Below are 16,613 nucleotides of genomic sequence, written 5' to 3' on the forward strand. Positions count from 1 at the left end.
ATTCCATGCTCATGGATAGGAAGAATCAATATCATGAAAATGGCTATACTGCCCAAGGTAGTTTATAGATTCAATGCCATCCCCATGAAGCTACCAATGACTTTCTTTACAGAATTGGAAAAAACTACTTTAAAGTTCATATGGAACCAAAAAAAAGTTCATATGGCCCACATTGCCAAGACAATCCTAAGCCAAAAGAACAAAGCTGGAGGCATCACGCTACCTGACTTCAAACTATACTACAAGGCTACAGTAACCAAAACAGCATGGTACTGGTAGCAAAACAGAGATATAGACCAATGGAACAGAACAGAGCCCTCAGAAATAATACCGCACATCTACAACCATCTGATCTTTGACAAACCTGACAAAAACAAGAAATGGGGAAAGGATTCCCCATTTAACAAATGGTGCTGGGAAAACTGGCTAGCCATATGTAGAAAGCTGAAACTGGATCTCTTCCTTACACCTTATACAAAAGTTAATTCAAGATGGATTAAAGACTTAAGTGTTAGACCTAAAACCATAAAAACCCTAGAAGAAAACACAGGCAATACCATTCAGGACATAGGCATCATAGGCATGGGCAAGGACTTCATGTCTAAAACACCAAAAGCAATGGCAACAAAAGCCAAAATTGACAAATGGGATCTAATTAAACTAAAGAGCTCCTGCACAGCAAAAGAAACTACCATCAGAGTGAGCAGGCAACCTACAGAATGGGAGAAAATTTTTGCCATCTATTCATCTGACAAAGGGCTATATCCCGAATCTACAAAGAACTCAAACAAATTTACAAGAAAAAAACAAACAACCCCATCAAAAAGTGGGTGAAGGATATGAACAGACACTTCTCAAAAGAAGACATTTATGCAGCCAACAGACACATGAAAAAATGCTCATTATCACTGGCCATCAGAGAAATGCAAATCAAATCCACAATGAGATGCCATCTCACACCAGTTAGAATGGAGATCATTAAAAAGTCAGGAAACAACAGGTGCTGGAGAGGATGTGGAGAAATAAGAACACTTTTACACTGTTGGAGGTAGTGTAAACTAGTTCAACCATTGTGGAAGACAGTGTGGTGATTTCTCAAGGATCTAGAACCAGAAATACCATTTGACCCAGCCACCCCATTACTGGGTATACACCCAAAGGATTATAAATCATGCTGCTATAAAGACACATGCACACATATGTTTATTGCGGCACTATTCACAATAGCAGAGACTTGGAACCAACCCAAATGTCCATCAATGATAGACTGGATTAAGAAAATGTGGCACATATACACCATGGAATTCTATGCAGCCATAAAAAAAGGATGAGTTCATGTCCTTTGTAGGGACATGGTTGAAGTTGGAAACCATCATTCTCAGCAAACTATCATAAGGACAGAAAACCAAACACCGCATGTTCTCACTCATAGGTGGGAATTGAACAATGAGAACACTTGGACACAGGAAGGGGAACATCACACACCGGGGCCTGTTGTGGGGTGGGGGGAGTGGGGAGGGATAGCATTAGGAGATATACCTAATGTAAATGAGAAGTTAATGGGTGCAGCACACCAACATGGCACATGTATACATATGTAACAAACCTGCACATTGTACACATGTACCCTAGAATTTAAAGTATAATAATAAAAAACATAAAATAATCTGCTCCTATAATTGAGGCATACTGCTCTCAAAAACCTATTTGTAAACAAGATTGGACCCAGTTAGAAAAAATGAATGTACTTGTCTAGGAAGATTGCATTGCAGAACAGGCAGAGGTGCTGCACAACAATTCCTATGGAATCGTTATTAATTGGTCCCCTAAGGGGATGTTTAGTTTGAATTGCACCTCTCAGTCTGCATGCCACAGCCACACTATGTTCAGATGATCTGAACAAAATGGTCAGATGGTAGAAATGATAAGAAGTATGGCAAAAGTTCTTCTTATCTAGAACCATGGCAGTATAGTGGCACCTCAACCTCAAATGATATGGCCCACTCTAGGAGCTTAACATAAGGATTTAAAATTAAAAGAACAAATATTTAAAGCATCCCAGGCACACCTGGCCTTAATGCCAGGAACTGGATTATGTAAAGGAGCTGAAAATGGATAAAAACACTTGGAAGCTCTGTGATTTCAATGATGATTGTGCTTTTAATCTGTGTTGTTTGTCTTAGTATAGTCTACAGATGTGGATCCTGACTCCTGTGAGAAGTAGCTCACCATGACAAAGCTGCCTTTGCTATTATCAATTTGCAAATAAGAGAAGGGGGATATGTTGGGAGCAGGCCCCCCAAAATCTGGCCATAAACTGGCCATAAACAAAATCTCTGAAGCACTGTAACATGTTCATAATGGCCCTAACACCCAAGCTGGAAGGTTGTGGGTTTACAGGAATGAGGGCAAAGAACGCCTGGCCCCCACAGGGCAGAAAACCGCTTAAAGGCATTCTTAAGCCACGAACAATAGCATGAGTGATCTGTGCCTTAAGGACATGCTCCTGCTGCAGTTAACTAGCCCAAGCTATTCCTTTAATTCAGCCCATCCCTTTGTTTCCCATAAGGGATACTTTTAGTTAACTGAATGTCAATAGAAACAATGCTAATGACTGGCTTGCTGTTAATAAATATGTGGGTAAATCTCTGTTCAGGGCTCTGAGCTCTGAAGTCTGTGAGACCCCTGATTTCCCACTTCACACCTCTAAATTTCTGTGTGTGTGTCTTTAATTCCTCTAGCACCACTGGTTTAGGGTCTCCACAACCGAGCTGGTCTTGGTGGTAACCAAAACAGCATGGTGTTGCTATCAGAATAGATACATAGACCAATGGAACAGAATACAGAACCCAGAAATAAGACCTCACACCTACAACTCTCTGATCTTTGACAAACCTGACAAAAACAAGCAATGGGGTTAAGGATTCCCTATTCAATAAATGGTGCTGAGATCACTGGCTAGCCATATGCAGAAGATTAAAACTGAACCCCTTTCTTACATCATATACAAAATAATTAAGGTAGACTCCTACCTCACACCACATACAAAAATGAATTCAAAATAGACAAACAATCTAAATGTAGGGGTTAAAACCATAAAACTCTTAGGAAAAAACAAAGAAGTAAATCTTCATAACCTTGGATTTAGTAATGGATTCTTAGATATGTCACCAGAAGCTAAGCAACAAAAGAAAAAATAGAATAAGTTTGTCTCTACCAAAATTAAAAACTTTCATGCATCACAGGACAGTTTAAGTGAAAATACAACACACAGAATGAAAGACAATATTTGCAAACCATATATTTGATATTCATGACAGTAAAAATGTAGAAACAGTGTAAATGTCCATCAACCAATGAATGTGCAAATTTTGATATGTATTTAAAATGAGATGTCATTCAGTCATTAAAAAGAATAAAGTACTGATATATGCTGCAAGGTAGGTGAGCTTCAAAACATTAGGTTAAGTGAAAGATTCTGGCTCAAAAGATCACATATTGTATGATTCCATTTATATGAAGCATCTAGAATAGATAAATCCAGAGTTAGAATGCATTTTGGTCATTATTAGGAACTGAGGGGAGTTTTACTTTGGATTGATGGAAATGTTTTGAAACTACATAGAGGTGCTTATACAACACTGTAAATGTACTAATTGTCTATTGTTCACTATGAAATCTTTTACATGAATTTTACCTTGAAAAATTATTAAACAGACAAACATGATAAAAGCAGAGCTCTTAAGGAGATTCCAATATATCACAGTAATTTTATTTTCCCAAAATTGAAATTAAGAAAAAAGTTCAAAGATTTTTAAAATTATAAATTGGTAAATGAATTGACTGAGACAGTGGTTTCCATTAAGAGACTGATAGTGATCTTGAAGATGAAATGGAAATAATATCTCAAAACACAGAGTAGAAATTCCAAAGTACAGAAGTCATGAGGGGAAAAAAGGGGGACTATGAGGAACTATCAAGAAGACCCACTAGGAGGTCCAGAAGAAGAAAGAGAATCAATAATTAATAAATGCTAGAAAAAACTTAAACCAAAAAAGTCTAAATTTTCATTTTGAAAATTCAGTTTCCAGGCAGAACTTAAAGAAGACATATATAACTAAAATTTCCAACTCTAAAGATAAAGAGAAAATTATGCAAGTTTCCAAACAGAAATTTTATATAAGGAAAACCAAACTGATATTAAACCTCTTATTTGTGAGAGTGAATACTAGAAACATAAAGTATTACAGGGAGAAGAGAGCTGCCACCTGAGTATCCTATATACAGTCCACATATTGTTTACTTAAAGTAAATAGGTATTTGCAAATGTGCAAGGATTCAGAGAGTATGCTTTTAGTATACCCTCTCTAAAGAAAATATGCAGGTTCTAACCAACAAATGAATCAGAACAGACTTCAAAATAGGGGAAGATGAGATGAGAAAAAGTGATGAGCAAAATCTATATATGTATGTATGTGTGTGTATGTATATGTATATGGTATATACATACAACATAAATTATTATGTATAAAATTTTATATTATATATTTACATGTATGCTACATGAAATTATATTTAAGTGGTTAATGAGAGGATGACTGGCAATGTGTAATCTAAGTGTTAGAAACCAACTCTTAAAACAGAAGGCTGGGTGCAGTGGCTCACACATGTAATCCCAGCACTTTGGGAGGCTGAAATGGGTGGATCACCTGAAGTCAGGAGTTGAAGACCAGCCTGGCCAAGATGGAGAAACCCTGTCTCTACTAAAAATACAAAAATTAACTGGGCGTGGTGGTGCATGCCTGTAATCCTAGCTACTTGGGAGGGCGAGGCATGATAATGGCTTGAACTCAGGAGAGGTAGAGGTTGCAGTGAGCTGAGATTGTGCCGCTGTACTCTAGCCTGGGTGACAGAGTGAGACTCTATCTCAAAATAAAACAAAAAAAGAAAAGAAAAAGAGAAAGAAAAGAAAATATACATTGTATGAAAATAACTTTGTAATTTTTGGAAATTAAAATACTGAATTATCTCAGCAAAGTTTAACAGTTGAGATAAGGCTGGGAAAGAGGAAGAGGCTGAGAAGTAAAAGCCATCAAAGTTCTCAAAGGGAGTGAAGAGAGTGAGAAGTGAGAACACTGAATCTAAAATCATGCCATATTACACAGAAAAGGAAATAGAAACAATGGTGATGAAAATACGTTACATCTTGTTTTCTTACAATAGTAGAAAAATATGTGTTTGACTGTCAAGGAAAGACAAGTAACCACTTGTAGAGTAAGAAAATACAGTAGAACTTCCATATTAAAAGAGGGAAAAAAGGGAATGAATAGAAACTAGGGAAAAAACAGTAAAAATTAAGAACAAGAAGTAAAAAAAGTAATACAGTAATATACGTTATATGAAATATCAAGAATCTGTATAACATTATTTGAAGCAGAAACTATCAGACTGAGTTAAACATGAAATCCATTCCATACTGTTTAAAACAAACACACTTAAAATATGAAGAAAGGCTGAAAATAAAAGAATGGGTAAAAAAGACAAGGCTAACAATAATTTTCAGAAAGCATACTGGCAATATTAACATCAAAGAGGGTAGAATTTAACATTACAAGCATTAAGGAAGAGAAAGATACATAAGGAAGTGATTTTAAAAGTTCAGCTTAAGAGTCATCAAACTCTATGATTAGTCAATATAGCTATCATGTATAGTAAGGAAAAACTAAATTTAAAAAAGAGATAAATCAAAAGTGATAATTTGATTAAAATACCATTGTTGAGGAAAATAATGCACTTCAACATTTCTAAATAATAAGGTTCTAGTAGATATAGTAATTAAGATTACAGTGGAATGTATCAATATACTCAATAACTTGATTTTATGTGTGCATATAAATTTGTACTACTTGAATAGAGAATACACTGTTTTGTATGTCTCCTAAACATTCACAGAATTTGATCATGTTCTTGATCAGAAAGCAATACTTAAAGATGGTAGGAATATTATATATAGGTCTCAGTTGCTGATCAAAATAAAATAAAATTAGAAATCAATACACTTTAAAATGACCAAAAATCTTAACTACATGGAAAGTAGTTAATACTCTTACATAAAATCTTTGGATCCAAAAGGAAATCAAAAGTGATATTATAAATTATCTTGAAATTAAGAAGAGAAGAAGCCATATCAAAATCAATACAACCCAGTGAAAGGTGAACTTAAAGAAAACTTTTTAGCCTTAAATAGCTTAATTATTAAAGCACACATAATAAAATAATGGAAACTACTACTTATCATAAGGCATTAGGCAAAAAAGCAAAGTTTTCTAGGGGAAACTAATAAAAGCAAAAGTTGACTTTAAAGAATAGAAAACAACTATGAAATTAAAGCAAGGATGAATAAAAAATATTGTAAGATATAATACATATTTACAAGATATTAAAATGGTAAAAAAGTGTGCAATTCTATTGTAAAACATTTGAAATTCTAGTATGTATGTATGTATGTGTCTCTCTCTTTTTCTCTAAGACAGATCCAAACAGAAGTAACTAATAAATCAGTAACTGCAGAAGATCCTGGAAAAGTGATTAAGACCTGCCACTACAAAACATACCGGTACTAAATGCTCCACTGTTAGCAGTGGCAAATCCATATGGGTCTGCACAATCTCAATTCTTGCTTCCTCATGAGAAAGAATTTGACTGAGGAGCATAAGGCAGAAGGAGCCACCGAGGCAAGTTTTAGAGCAGGAGTGAAATTTATTACGTCAGCAAACTTCTGGGGTATTGCGTCACTTCTCTCTTGATTCTTGCCTTGGGGTGGGCTGTCGACACTCACATGGTTGAGCCCACTTACCCAGCTTTTGAGATCTTATCAGGAAGCTGCTGATCACCACTTTCAGGTGTTTTGTATCTATCAGGAGACAGCCTTTCTCTGGCACCAGCTGTGACCAATGATTCTTTTAGAGAGACAGTTAATAACCGTCTGACCATCACCTGATGGTCACCTGACATTCCTGATGTGTGTGTATGTAAAGCCCTCTTCTGCCCTGCTCATGCCTAACTAGCTACCCACTGTAACACTACCACTAAATCCTATCTTACCTTTAAATAATAGGTATCAAAATACTCTTTAAACTTTCTATTTCATTTTATAAATAAAGCATTAAATTTAATAATAAAACCTGAAAATGATGGTAAAGAAAAACTACAGAAAAAAAAATCATATCAGGAAAGTGTAACAAAATAAATTAATGCATGAAGAAATTAAAGGAAAAGGAATTAAGGGAAAAAATTTTCATAAGAGATGCTGGAAAGGCATTTGATAAAATTCAGCAGCTATACCTAATTTTAAAAAGCCCTAAGAAAAATAAAAATCTAAGTGTGAGAAATTGTGGTAAAACAAAGATTTGTTTTTGTGTTTAGATTCAGAAAAGCGACTGCATACTTTTAGTACTGGTTTGATATCAGCAGCTGCAGGGACACAAGCTAACATAAATGTTTTTATCTCAGCTCAGTTAAGGAATCACGAAAGGAAAAAAGGAAAAATTCCTCCAAAGTAAGGATGGCATGTACAATTCAAGTGACTATTTATATAATATGTTTCATGAACTAATGATACTCCTGAATAGCAGGTTTTAGGATTACATGGCATTCTTTAAAACACTTTTTTTCAAGTTTCAGATTTCATAAAAGACTTGATGTTAAGGTGATGATATTCTCTGTTGTAAAATAATTTGGTATCTCCGTGATCATGATATATCATTTTTTGTTTTTGAGATGGAGTCTGACTCTGCACCCAGGTTGGAGTGCAATGGTGCAATCTTGGCTCACTGCAGCTTCTACCTCCCAGACTCTAGTGATCCCTTCACCTTAGCCTCCGGAGTAACTGGAACCACTGGTACATGCCATCACACCAGGCTAATTTTTTGTTTTTTGCTTTTTTTTGGTAGAGATGGAGTTTCACCATGTTGCCCGGACTGGTCTCAAACTCCTGAACTCAGGCAACCCACCTGCCTCAGCCTCCCAGAGTGCTAGGATTTCAGGTGTGAGCCACCATGCCCAGTGGATATATCTATATCTATCTCTTTATATTTAGTGTTAAGGGCCATGCAGGGCCAGCTTCACGGGCAGAAGACTAGTTTAGTTATACAGGGTCCTGTGCTCAGAAGGGCCCCAAGCTTGAGGTTGAATGGTCTGCAGTCACTGTCTTGACAATCATAATAATTTTTCTTTGAATTTCTATTTTAAAAGTGAAGTCCAATGGGATAATGGAGTATGCATGGTGGTGAGAGGAAGAGGAGAACTTGGAGCCTGGAGTCACATGTAGTCCCTGCCTCCTGCCACCTCTCTGCCTCCTTGGATGGATTCTCAGCTGCCTGCCCTCTGACTCCCAGCTCTCCGACTCCCAGCTCTCCAGACCCTGCCTGTTTTCCAGCTCTCTGTTCTCCGTCAGAGACTGCTACAACCCTCTCCTTGGCATGGGTTTAGGAACCGGACAAGAAGGGCTGGGTCTGGATACCTGAGCCCCATGGCATCTTGGGGCAGGGCTTGGCAGCTGGTTGGCAATATCATAGTGCTTTGGGGCACATGACTCCTGGAAGAAAGCTTTTTTCCACCCCATCCAGTTTTGAGTTAGATCTGTTAGAGGCAAGCGTTGCAATCCTCAGGTTCATTCATCTGTGATTGATTAGAGCAGCAGCCTTATGGTAAAGGGAAATTCCTAGCTTTCCTTCCCTTCTCCTAAGGAAGGAGGATATGAAGCCTCTGTCTGGCTGCTGGCCAGCTGTTGGACTTGGCAGCCAGTGGGCTCCAAACAGGCCAAATCACAGTCCAGTTCCTGAGTGCCTGGTGAATGTCTATACTTGCTCAAGAACATTGCCATGCTCCAGAGAGTGTGAAATTAAAGAGCAAATTAAAAACTACAACAGGCCAAGAAAGAGAAAGTTGTAGAAGGAGAATGTTTTTATTTTAGTACCATTAATGGTACATTTTTCTCGCATTTTGAACAAAGGACCCCACATTTCCATTTTGCACTTGGCCCTACAAATTATGTGGCTGACGCTAGTGTTAGGAAACACAATATAGAAGATCTGTAATTTACAATTATGAACAGAGCATGGTCAATTTCTTTTCTCTTTTTTGTCTTTTTGGGACAGAGTCTCACTCTGTCATGCAGGTTGGGGTGCAGTGGCACGATCTCAGCTCACTGCAACCTCTGCCTCCTGGGTTCATGTGATTCTCATGCCTCATCCTCCCTCTCAGTTGGGATGGCACACACCACCACACCTGGCTAATTTTTTTTGTATTTTTTGTAGAGATGGGCTTTCACCATATTGGCCAGGCTGGTCTTGAACTCCTGGCCTCAAGTGATCTGCCTGCCTCAGCCTCCCAAAATGCTGGGATTACATGCATGAGCCACTATGCCAAGCCAGAGCATGGTCGAATCTCATCTTATTTGTTTTAGCGTGATTAGTCAGATGGTAAGGCTTTATTTTCAAGTTCACAGACTTGTAAAAAATTTATATCTGCCTTTTCAGGATAGAGAAAGACTATGGCAAAGCTTCTGAATAAACAAAAGTATCCTCAGGTTCATGAGATTGTTTCTTCCTTGTGCAAGGAATCCATATCAGATTGTGATTTATAGTTCTCTACTAATTGAGGCTGCACAAAAGTTTCAAAGGAGACTTTTTGAATCAGAAAACCAAAGGAACTATACCTAATATGGTAAAAATTATTTCACAAAATCAATAACCATCGCAGTCAAAATGCAGTCAAAACTTTGCAACATGCACAAAATTATTAAAAATATTGCATTAAATTACCTTCAGGTAATATGTATAAGGCATATGTAAAACATAAATGAATGTTATGTTTAGACTTGGTTTCATACCCAAGATATCTCATTATGTATATGCAAATATTCTAAAATAAAAAAAATTCTAAATCTGAAACACTTCTAACCCCAAGCATTTCAGATAAGGGAAACTCAGTCTGTACAATATATATACACACACATTATTTAATTATATGGACATATATTTACTGAGAAGCCAATTTTTAATAATATAATCCATTCTAAAAATTATAAATGTAACTATGAAATCTTATGAAATTTAGAAAAATACAAGATGTATATGTTAAAATGTGGAAGTTGTTTCTTCCCCATGTCACTGTTAAGAGCTTGATGTGTATTCTTCCCAAACTTTTTTCTGCACACACACACACACACACACTCACACACACAGTTTGTTTTTTCTTAAAGATAGGCTAGTATCCTATTCTTTGTAATTGACATTTAACTTTCTTGCTCTACCTTCCAACGTATACCTTAACAGTTCCCCATTATAATACTCAAGCATCTGCCTTACTTTTTTTTGGGTTGTTTCATAAAGTAAATGAGCCATAACAAATTTAATCATTTTCATATTTCTGAGCAAATTGGTGTCTCCAGTTTTTGTGATTATGAATATTGTTGTAAAAAAATTCTGCCTCTAATAACTGTTCTTGCCCTCTTGCCAAAGACCACCAGAAAGCAAGTTGAGCTTATTGCTTGTTGCAGTAATGGAGACCACACACATCATGAGGAGCCACAGGGCCATCTCACCTAAGAGTGTGTTAGGAAGGACTTATAAAATTTGCATTGTGGCTAGGTAATTCTGGATAAGGTTCAAAGAAGTGGTCTTTGTTTGCTAGTGTTGTTTTGCTTTGCTTTGATCTCATTTCTTCACAGTCACAAAGTGACCCTGTCTGATGTTGGTGTTCTAGGAGACCGTTATGTCCAACAGAACATCTCTATGGGCATCAGACAAGCAAGATCAAGGCCTAACTGTAAGTGTCAGGCCAGTTCTTGGATGTCAGGAGCTGATTTCTCTTTCTCAAAATCAATCCTACAGAAATATTAATACAAGTGTCAGGATCAAGGAGTATGTGTATTTTAAATTTTAAAGATATTCCCAAAAGGCTGTACCAAACGTGTATCCCACTACCAAGGGAGGGGTGATGAAAGGATAGCTGGGAAGCCCCAGTGGGAAATTTCTTTTAATGAATAACTTCGCTCAGAGCTGATACATATAGCCATAATCCTTTCATTTCTCTCAGTAAGGAGAAAGTAAGTAGGAGGAAAACAGGAGAGGTCTTTATTACCTAGAACCTTAATCAAAGCTTTTTATCTCTGTCTTTGGACTCAGGTCAGCATGTCACTAAAACATGCAAAAACAAGAGGAAAGTCTCATGATTTTTTCATATGTTTGTCTTTTATATTCTACAAAATGGGGAAGTAAATCTTCTGTTAAAAATAATCCTTTAGAAACATAGCATTCTATTCAAAGTGGAGCCTCTGCCATTTTTCTGAGGAAAGAGACTTGCTGCTTTTATAACTGACAGTTGGAAGTTTCTTACCATTTATCAGTTTTTAATTGATGATTTCTTCCTTGATATTTGGCAGAGATCAAGCAAGCAAGTGGAAAATTGTGTTGTTTTTTTCTGGCAAAGAACAATCAATGGAAAAAGAGCATGAGAATGGCACTTCACAGTAGCATAGAAAAGTATCACATGGCCATTAAAAATCCATGAATGTTAATTTAGCTGAATTAATTCCTATTTCATAATGTTTTTTGGTAGACAAATTTAACATATTGGCTTGCAATATATAAAGGGATACCTGGATTCTCAAAGCCCTGGATAGTCAATCAAAAGGAAAAAAAGGCTGGGGGCGGTGGCTTACGCCTGTAATCCTAACACTTTGGGAGGCTAAGGCAGGCAAATCATCTGAGGTCAGGAGTTCGTGACCAGCCTGGCCAACATGGTGAAATCCTGTCTCTACTAAAAATACAAAAATTAGCTGGGCTTGGTGGTGCATGCCTGTAATCCTAGCTACTCTGGAGGCTTAGGCCTCCAGAGGCCTGGAGGAGAATTGCTTGAACCCAGGAAGTGGAGGCTGCAGGGAGGTAAGATCGCACCAGACTCCATCTCAAAAAAAAAAAAAAAAAAAGAAAAAAGAAAAAGAAAAGAATATTTTATTAAATATCGTCCTGATGCTCTCTTGTCTCTTGAAAAATGCCATTTTCTTTAGAGGTGAGGAGATTTTAGTATGAAATTCATCCTAACCCTGCTTTTAATAATAGAAGCAGAGATTATTTTGCTTCATGTTTTGGTATGCCAACGATTTTTCTTTTCCTTTTCTTCTTTCTTTCTCTTTCCTTCTTTTTCTCTTTCTTTCTTTCTCTCTTTCTTTTCTTCCTTCCTTCCTTCTTTTCTTTCTCCTTCCTTCCTTCCTCCCTCCCTCCGTCCATCCGTCCCTCTTTCTTTCTTTCTTTTTCTTTTTCTTCCTTTCTTTCTTTACTTTTAAACTAATGAATAGTTCTCATATCTCTGCAGTCATAGCAAAGCAATCACTACACTCAAGTATTTCTGAATGTTTAAGAATTATTTTTTTCTGCTCTTAATTACCACCTGTCTACTCTTCTTTTTACTTGGTCATTTGTTTTATCTCTCTCTGTAATGGTAATAAAGACCTCAAAAAATAAATATGTGTTGAACCAAACTTGTTTGAATTAAAATGCCTTTCTAATATAATGTTAATGGACTCTCAAGGCCTCCTTTATGCTTGCCTTATCCTGCCTATTGGTTTTAGAACTAATTAGTTTTAGTTATTAGTTTTAGCTCAGAGGTTCTTCTTTTTCCATTCAGTCTTATGAGGGGCTATAAAAATGTCTCTCATCATAAACAAACTGTGAGAAAATAATCTGTTGACCATTTTCAAAGAGGGTGAGGGGACAGGATTCCCTCTCTTATGAATGTGAGGACTGAAAATGAGGCTATCAAACACAACTATTCTTACTTAAGGTACTGAGAAGTGGTTTTGATATCTAATAGAGATATTATCAAGTTGAAAGTATGCATACTTTCTACAGACAGACAGCGTGACTTGCAGAATATTTTATGCTTCTATCTGCTCCCATTATTATGTCTTGTGTACATTATCTTGTAGGAAAGGCCAAGGCCTTGTCGTCTCCTATTCTAAACTTAGTGAAAGTTTTAAAATCAGGTATAGAGAAGATTTTTTAAATGATAAATAGTACAAAATCCAGATTTTCCAAGTTTCTTGGCATAGTATTTAACCTATTTCCCATTAATTTCAATGCATAACCTCTACTGTGTACTCAAGACGATCTTTCTGTTCCACACTATACTTACTCATACATTTAATTTTTCACGTTTTCCCCCTCAAATTGATCTTTATTTCATTGAAAAAGCAAAAAAGATACTTGTAAGGTATATTAATTGAAGGGAGTTGGTGGTTAGAGTAGATGCCTGGGGCTGGAACAAGGGCTGAACCTGGAAAGATGATCTGAAAACACATCTAAGGACAGATCAGTCTCTTGGACTTATGTCAAATCTTCTCTTCCCTCTGTATATCTATTAATACATCATTTTCCACTCCCCACCAACTAGAATCATTTGTCTAAAAATTGATGCTTTTTCACGACCTTACTTGGTCCCTAGCCTAACTCATGGCATCCTTTTATGGACTGTAGGCTGCCAAATAGTTCGGTCTTTAATTTCAGCTTCTCAAGAACGAGTTACTTATTGGACTTGTTTATCTTTTCGCAAAAGACTATGTCACAGGTTGTTGACAGTGCTAAGAATCAGTAGCCCTTGAGTCAGATGCCAACTCCTAGTTGACACTGTTGTGGCTAGAAAGAAGTAAATCACCTGGTGGAAGGGCCTGATTATGACCTTTAGGAGTACAAAGAATCAGAAACTATAGTGTGAAATGATAAGCTTACGTGTGTGCTCTAATTAAAATAGATTGATTCAATAACTTCAAATCTTAAAACTCTGGATAGATTCATTAGAGTGAAATCTCTCTCCCTCCCTCTTACTCCCTCCCTTCCTCCTTCCTTCTCTCTTTTGTGTACCCACACTTTTTTGGTCACTTGAGCTGAGCAATTGTTTGGTCTGAGTACTGGGAATATGGCACTGTCTGGTAGAAAACACCACTATGTGGTCAACAATGGCTGTGTAAAGATTAACTCCTCCAGAAGAGGATATGGATGGCAGCAATATTAACCTCACCAATATGTTCAAATTGTCCTTTTCTCGTCCTATCAAAATGTGTTCTTCATAACAGGACCTGCTCAGGTACAACTTCTTCAATGAGGCTTTGCTTAGCAACCTTGGCCTTTATTGATCCCTTTTTCCCTCTGAACTCCTGGAACCCATATAATTAGAACCAAAAAATTTCAGCTTTTTATTTATATTTACTTTGTATTTTCTGTTTTTATTCACATTGTTAGTGTTTAGACTCGTTTTAATTTAAAGATGCATGAAGACAGGATGCATATTATATATTTGTTCTACATTCCTCCCAACTCCAGGTTTAGTGCTTTATACAGAGTATGGGCTTAAGATATTTTACTAATTAGCTAAAAACACATAAAATGTTCACATTTTATCTTTTCCCCTCTAAACTTCGGTCTGTTTATTTATAAGTACATTATGAGATTGTATACATGTAAACGTTTCTCATGCTACTCTCACATCTTCTAGGTCCACTTTTTGTTTTTGTCTGAATGTATCCTGCCAGAACCTCACCCCTTGCCTCTTGTTTTCTGTGTGATCCTTCTCTGCTACTGCCTTGTAGTATGCCTACAGCACTAATTCAGTTATTTTGGGGGCATGCAAAAGCCTGGAAATATGAGAGGGCTAACACCTGTTGGGGCAACTCTTGACCAATGGGAGGTGGTGGATAAATAAGTTTCTCTGTCACATCTTGGTCAGACAATCCCGAGGTTCACTCTATATACCTCTTCAGAATATTCTCAGTGAGATTGAGTCCTCATGACCTGCAACTGTAACCACAACTTTTTCAAGGTCTTTTCATTGGGCCCAAGGTCTTTTCTTTATTTCTTCCAGTTTTCCCCATTTTTTTTCCTTGGATCACTTCCCAAAATTAACTACCTGCATCAAACCTTTGTCTCAGGCTGTGCTTCTAGGGGGAAACCAGACTAAGAGAGCCTGTATCTTAAGTTTTCACAAGAATAATCTTAAAATGTTGAATAATTTAAAAGATTTCTTTACTCCCTCCCTAACTCTATTGTACATTCAAAATAATCATTAGACTAACAGTATCTTCTCATAATGTTCTCTCTCATTCAAGATCACTTTCTGCGACAATCCATGGTCTGTGTTGGTGCTGCTTTGAGTTTATAGTCAAATGTGTCTTGTGTCAAGGGGTTCCCAATTGAATATTCATCATGGTCAACAGAGGTGTGTGCAAAGTCACAAGTAAAGAAAGAAAATCATTATTTTTACTTTGACACATAGCCTGAGAGGTGATGTATCTTCTCAAATTTTCTGGGAACAAATCTACATATCCAGATCCAAAAGGTATAATTATTCATTCAGCAACATTTAGTAAATAATTCCTAGATGTCAGGCATTATGCTTTAGTAAAATGGTGATAGTAATAGTACCTGTCTTATAGGATTGTTGTGAAGATTAAATGTTGTAAAGTTACTATATGAGAAGTTTGGTACATATCAAGTACTCAATAAATGCAATGAATTATAACTGGGGCTAGAAAGAAACAAGTCACCTGTTATTGAGACTCCAGGGTGGGAATACAAAATTTATAAATAAATAATTCCTGCATTCAAGGAAATTAAATTCTTTTGGGAGGGTAGACATAAATAAATATTTTCTGTACAGAGTGATGCGTACCAAAAATGTGGTATGTCTAATGTTAAATGACGAGTTAATGGGTGCAACACACCAACATGGCACATGTATGCATATGTAACTAACCTGCACGTTGTGCACATGTACCCTAAAACTTAAAGTATAATTTAAAGAAATGTGGTATGTACCCATTATAGAAGTAGCACAAAATGTGGAATGATTAATTCTTTTTGAGAGTGCTTAGGGACAATGTAAACATTTTCAAGGCATTGGGAAAGGTAAAAATTCATGCATTCGTTAAAAATATTACAAATATTTGCTGAGAGTCTACTATGTAACAGTCATTGTTCTGTGGCACTAGGTATACAAGGATGTGACTGATAATCTTAGAGATGCAATGCTTTGTTCAAAAGATGACTGTCCAAGCATTCTGACATTTGAATCCCAAGCTATTCTCCTGATACATGAGCTATTTGACAGAGAAGAAATATGGGCTCCCCCGGTTGGGCATGAATGACCCAAAATATCTTTGTCTTACACAATTGATTTGATAGCCTTATTCTAGCTTTTCTCTGTGTGAGCTAATATGACCATTTTAATTTCTCAATCAGAATAGCCAGAAGTTATAATTTGGCACCACATGGCAAGTTCTGGCAATACTTGGCCCTGCATTTCTACATGGCAAAATAGCTGAGCTGGGTTAGCAGCTTCTTTCTACTTGGGCTTAACTGTTTATATAATGACTATATAAATATTATTTACAGTTATGCAGTATAATGAACTTTTGATCACTCTTTTTAAACTTTTAGAGTATAATTAAAAGGTGTACAACAAAAAAGTGTGATCAAGTTTATTTTCTTAGTTGTTTTCCATGTTCCTAGAATTAATTTGTCTCCAGACTCTGTGACCAAAGTGTAAATTTCCTTTCA

General features: G+C 36.6%; 1 long non-coding RNA gene across 1 annotated transcript in view; it reads left to right on the forward strand.

The window, feature by feature from the left end:
• Positions 1-10,786: 10,786 nt before the first annotated feature.
• The window catches only part of LOC134761408 (uncharacterized), a 92,062-nt gene continuing 86,235 nt past the window's right edge, over positions 10,787-16,613 (forward strand). The window contains exon 1 of the long non-coding RNA XR_010139989.1: positions 10,787-10,830. This is a non-coding gene — a long non-coding RNA (uncharacterized LOC134761408). The remainder of the gene's footprint in view (positions 10,831-16,613) is intronic.

This window comes from Pongo abelii, chromosome 4, assembly GCF_028885655.2.
Source record: "Pongo abelii isolate AG06213 chromosome 4, NHGRI_mPonAbe1-v2.0_pri, whole genome shotgun sequence".
NCBI lineage: Eukaryota > Metazoa > Chordata > Mammalia > Primates > Hominidae > Pongo > Pongo abelii.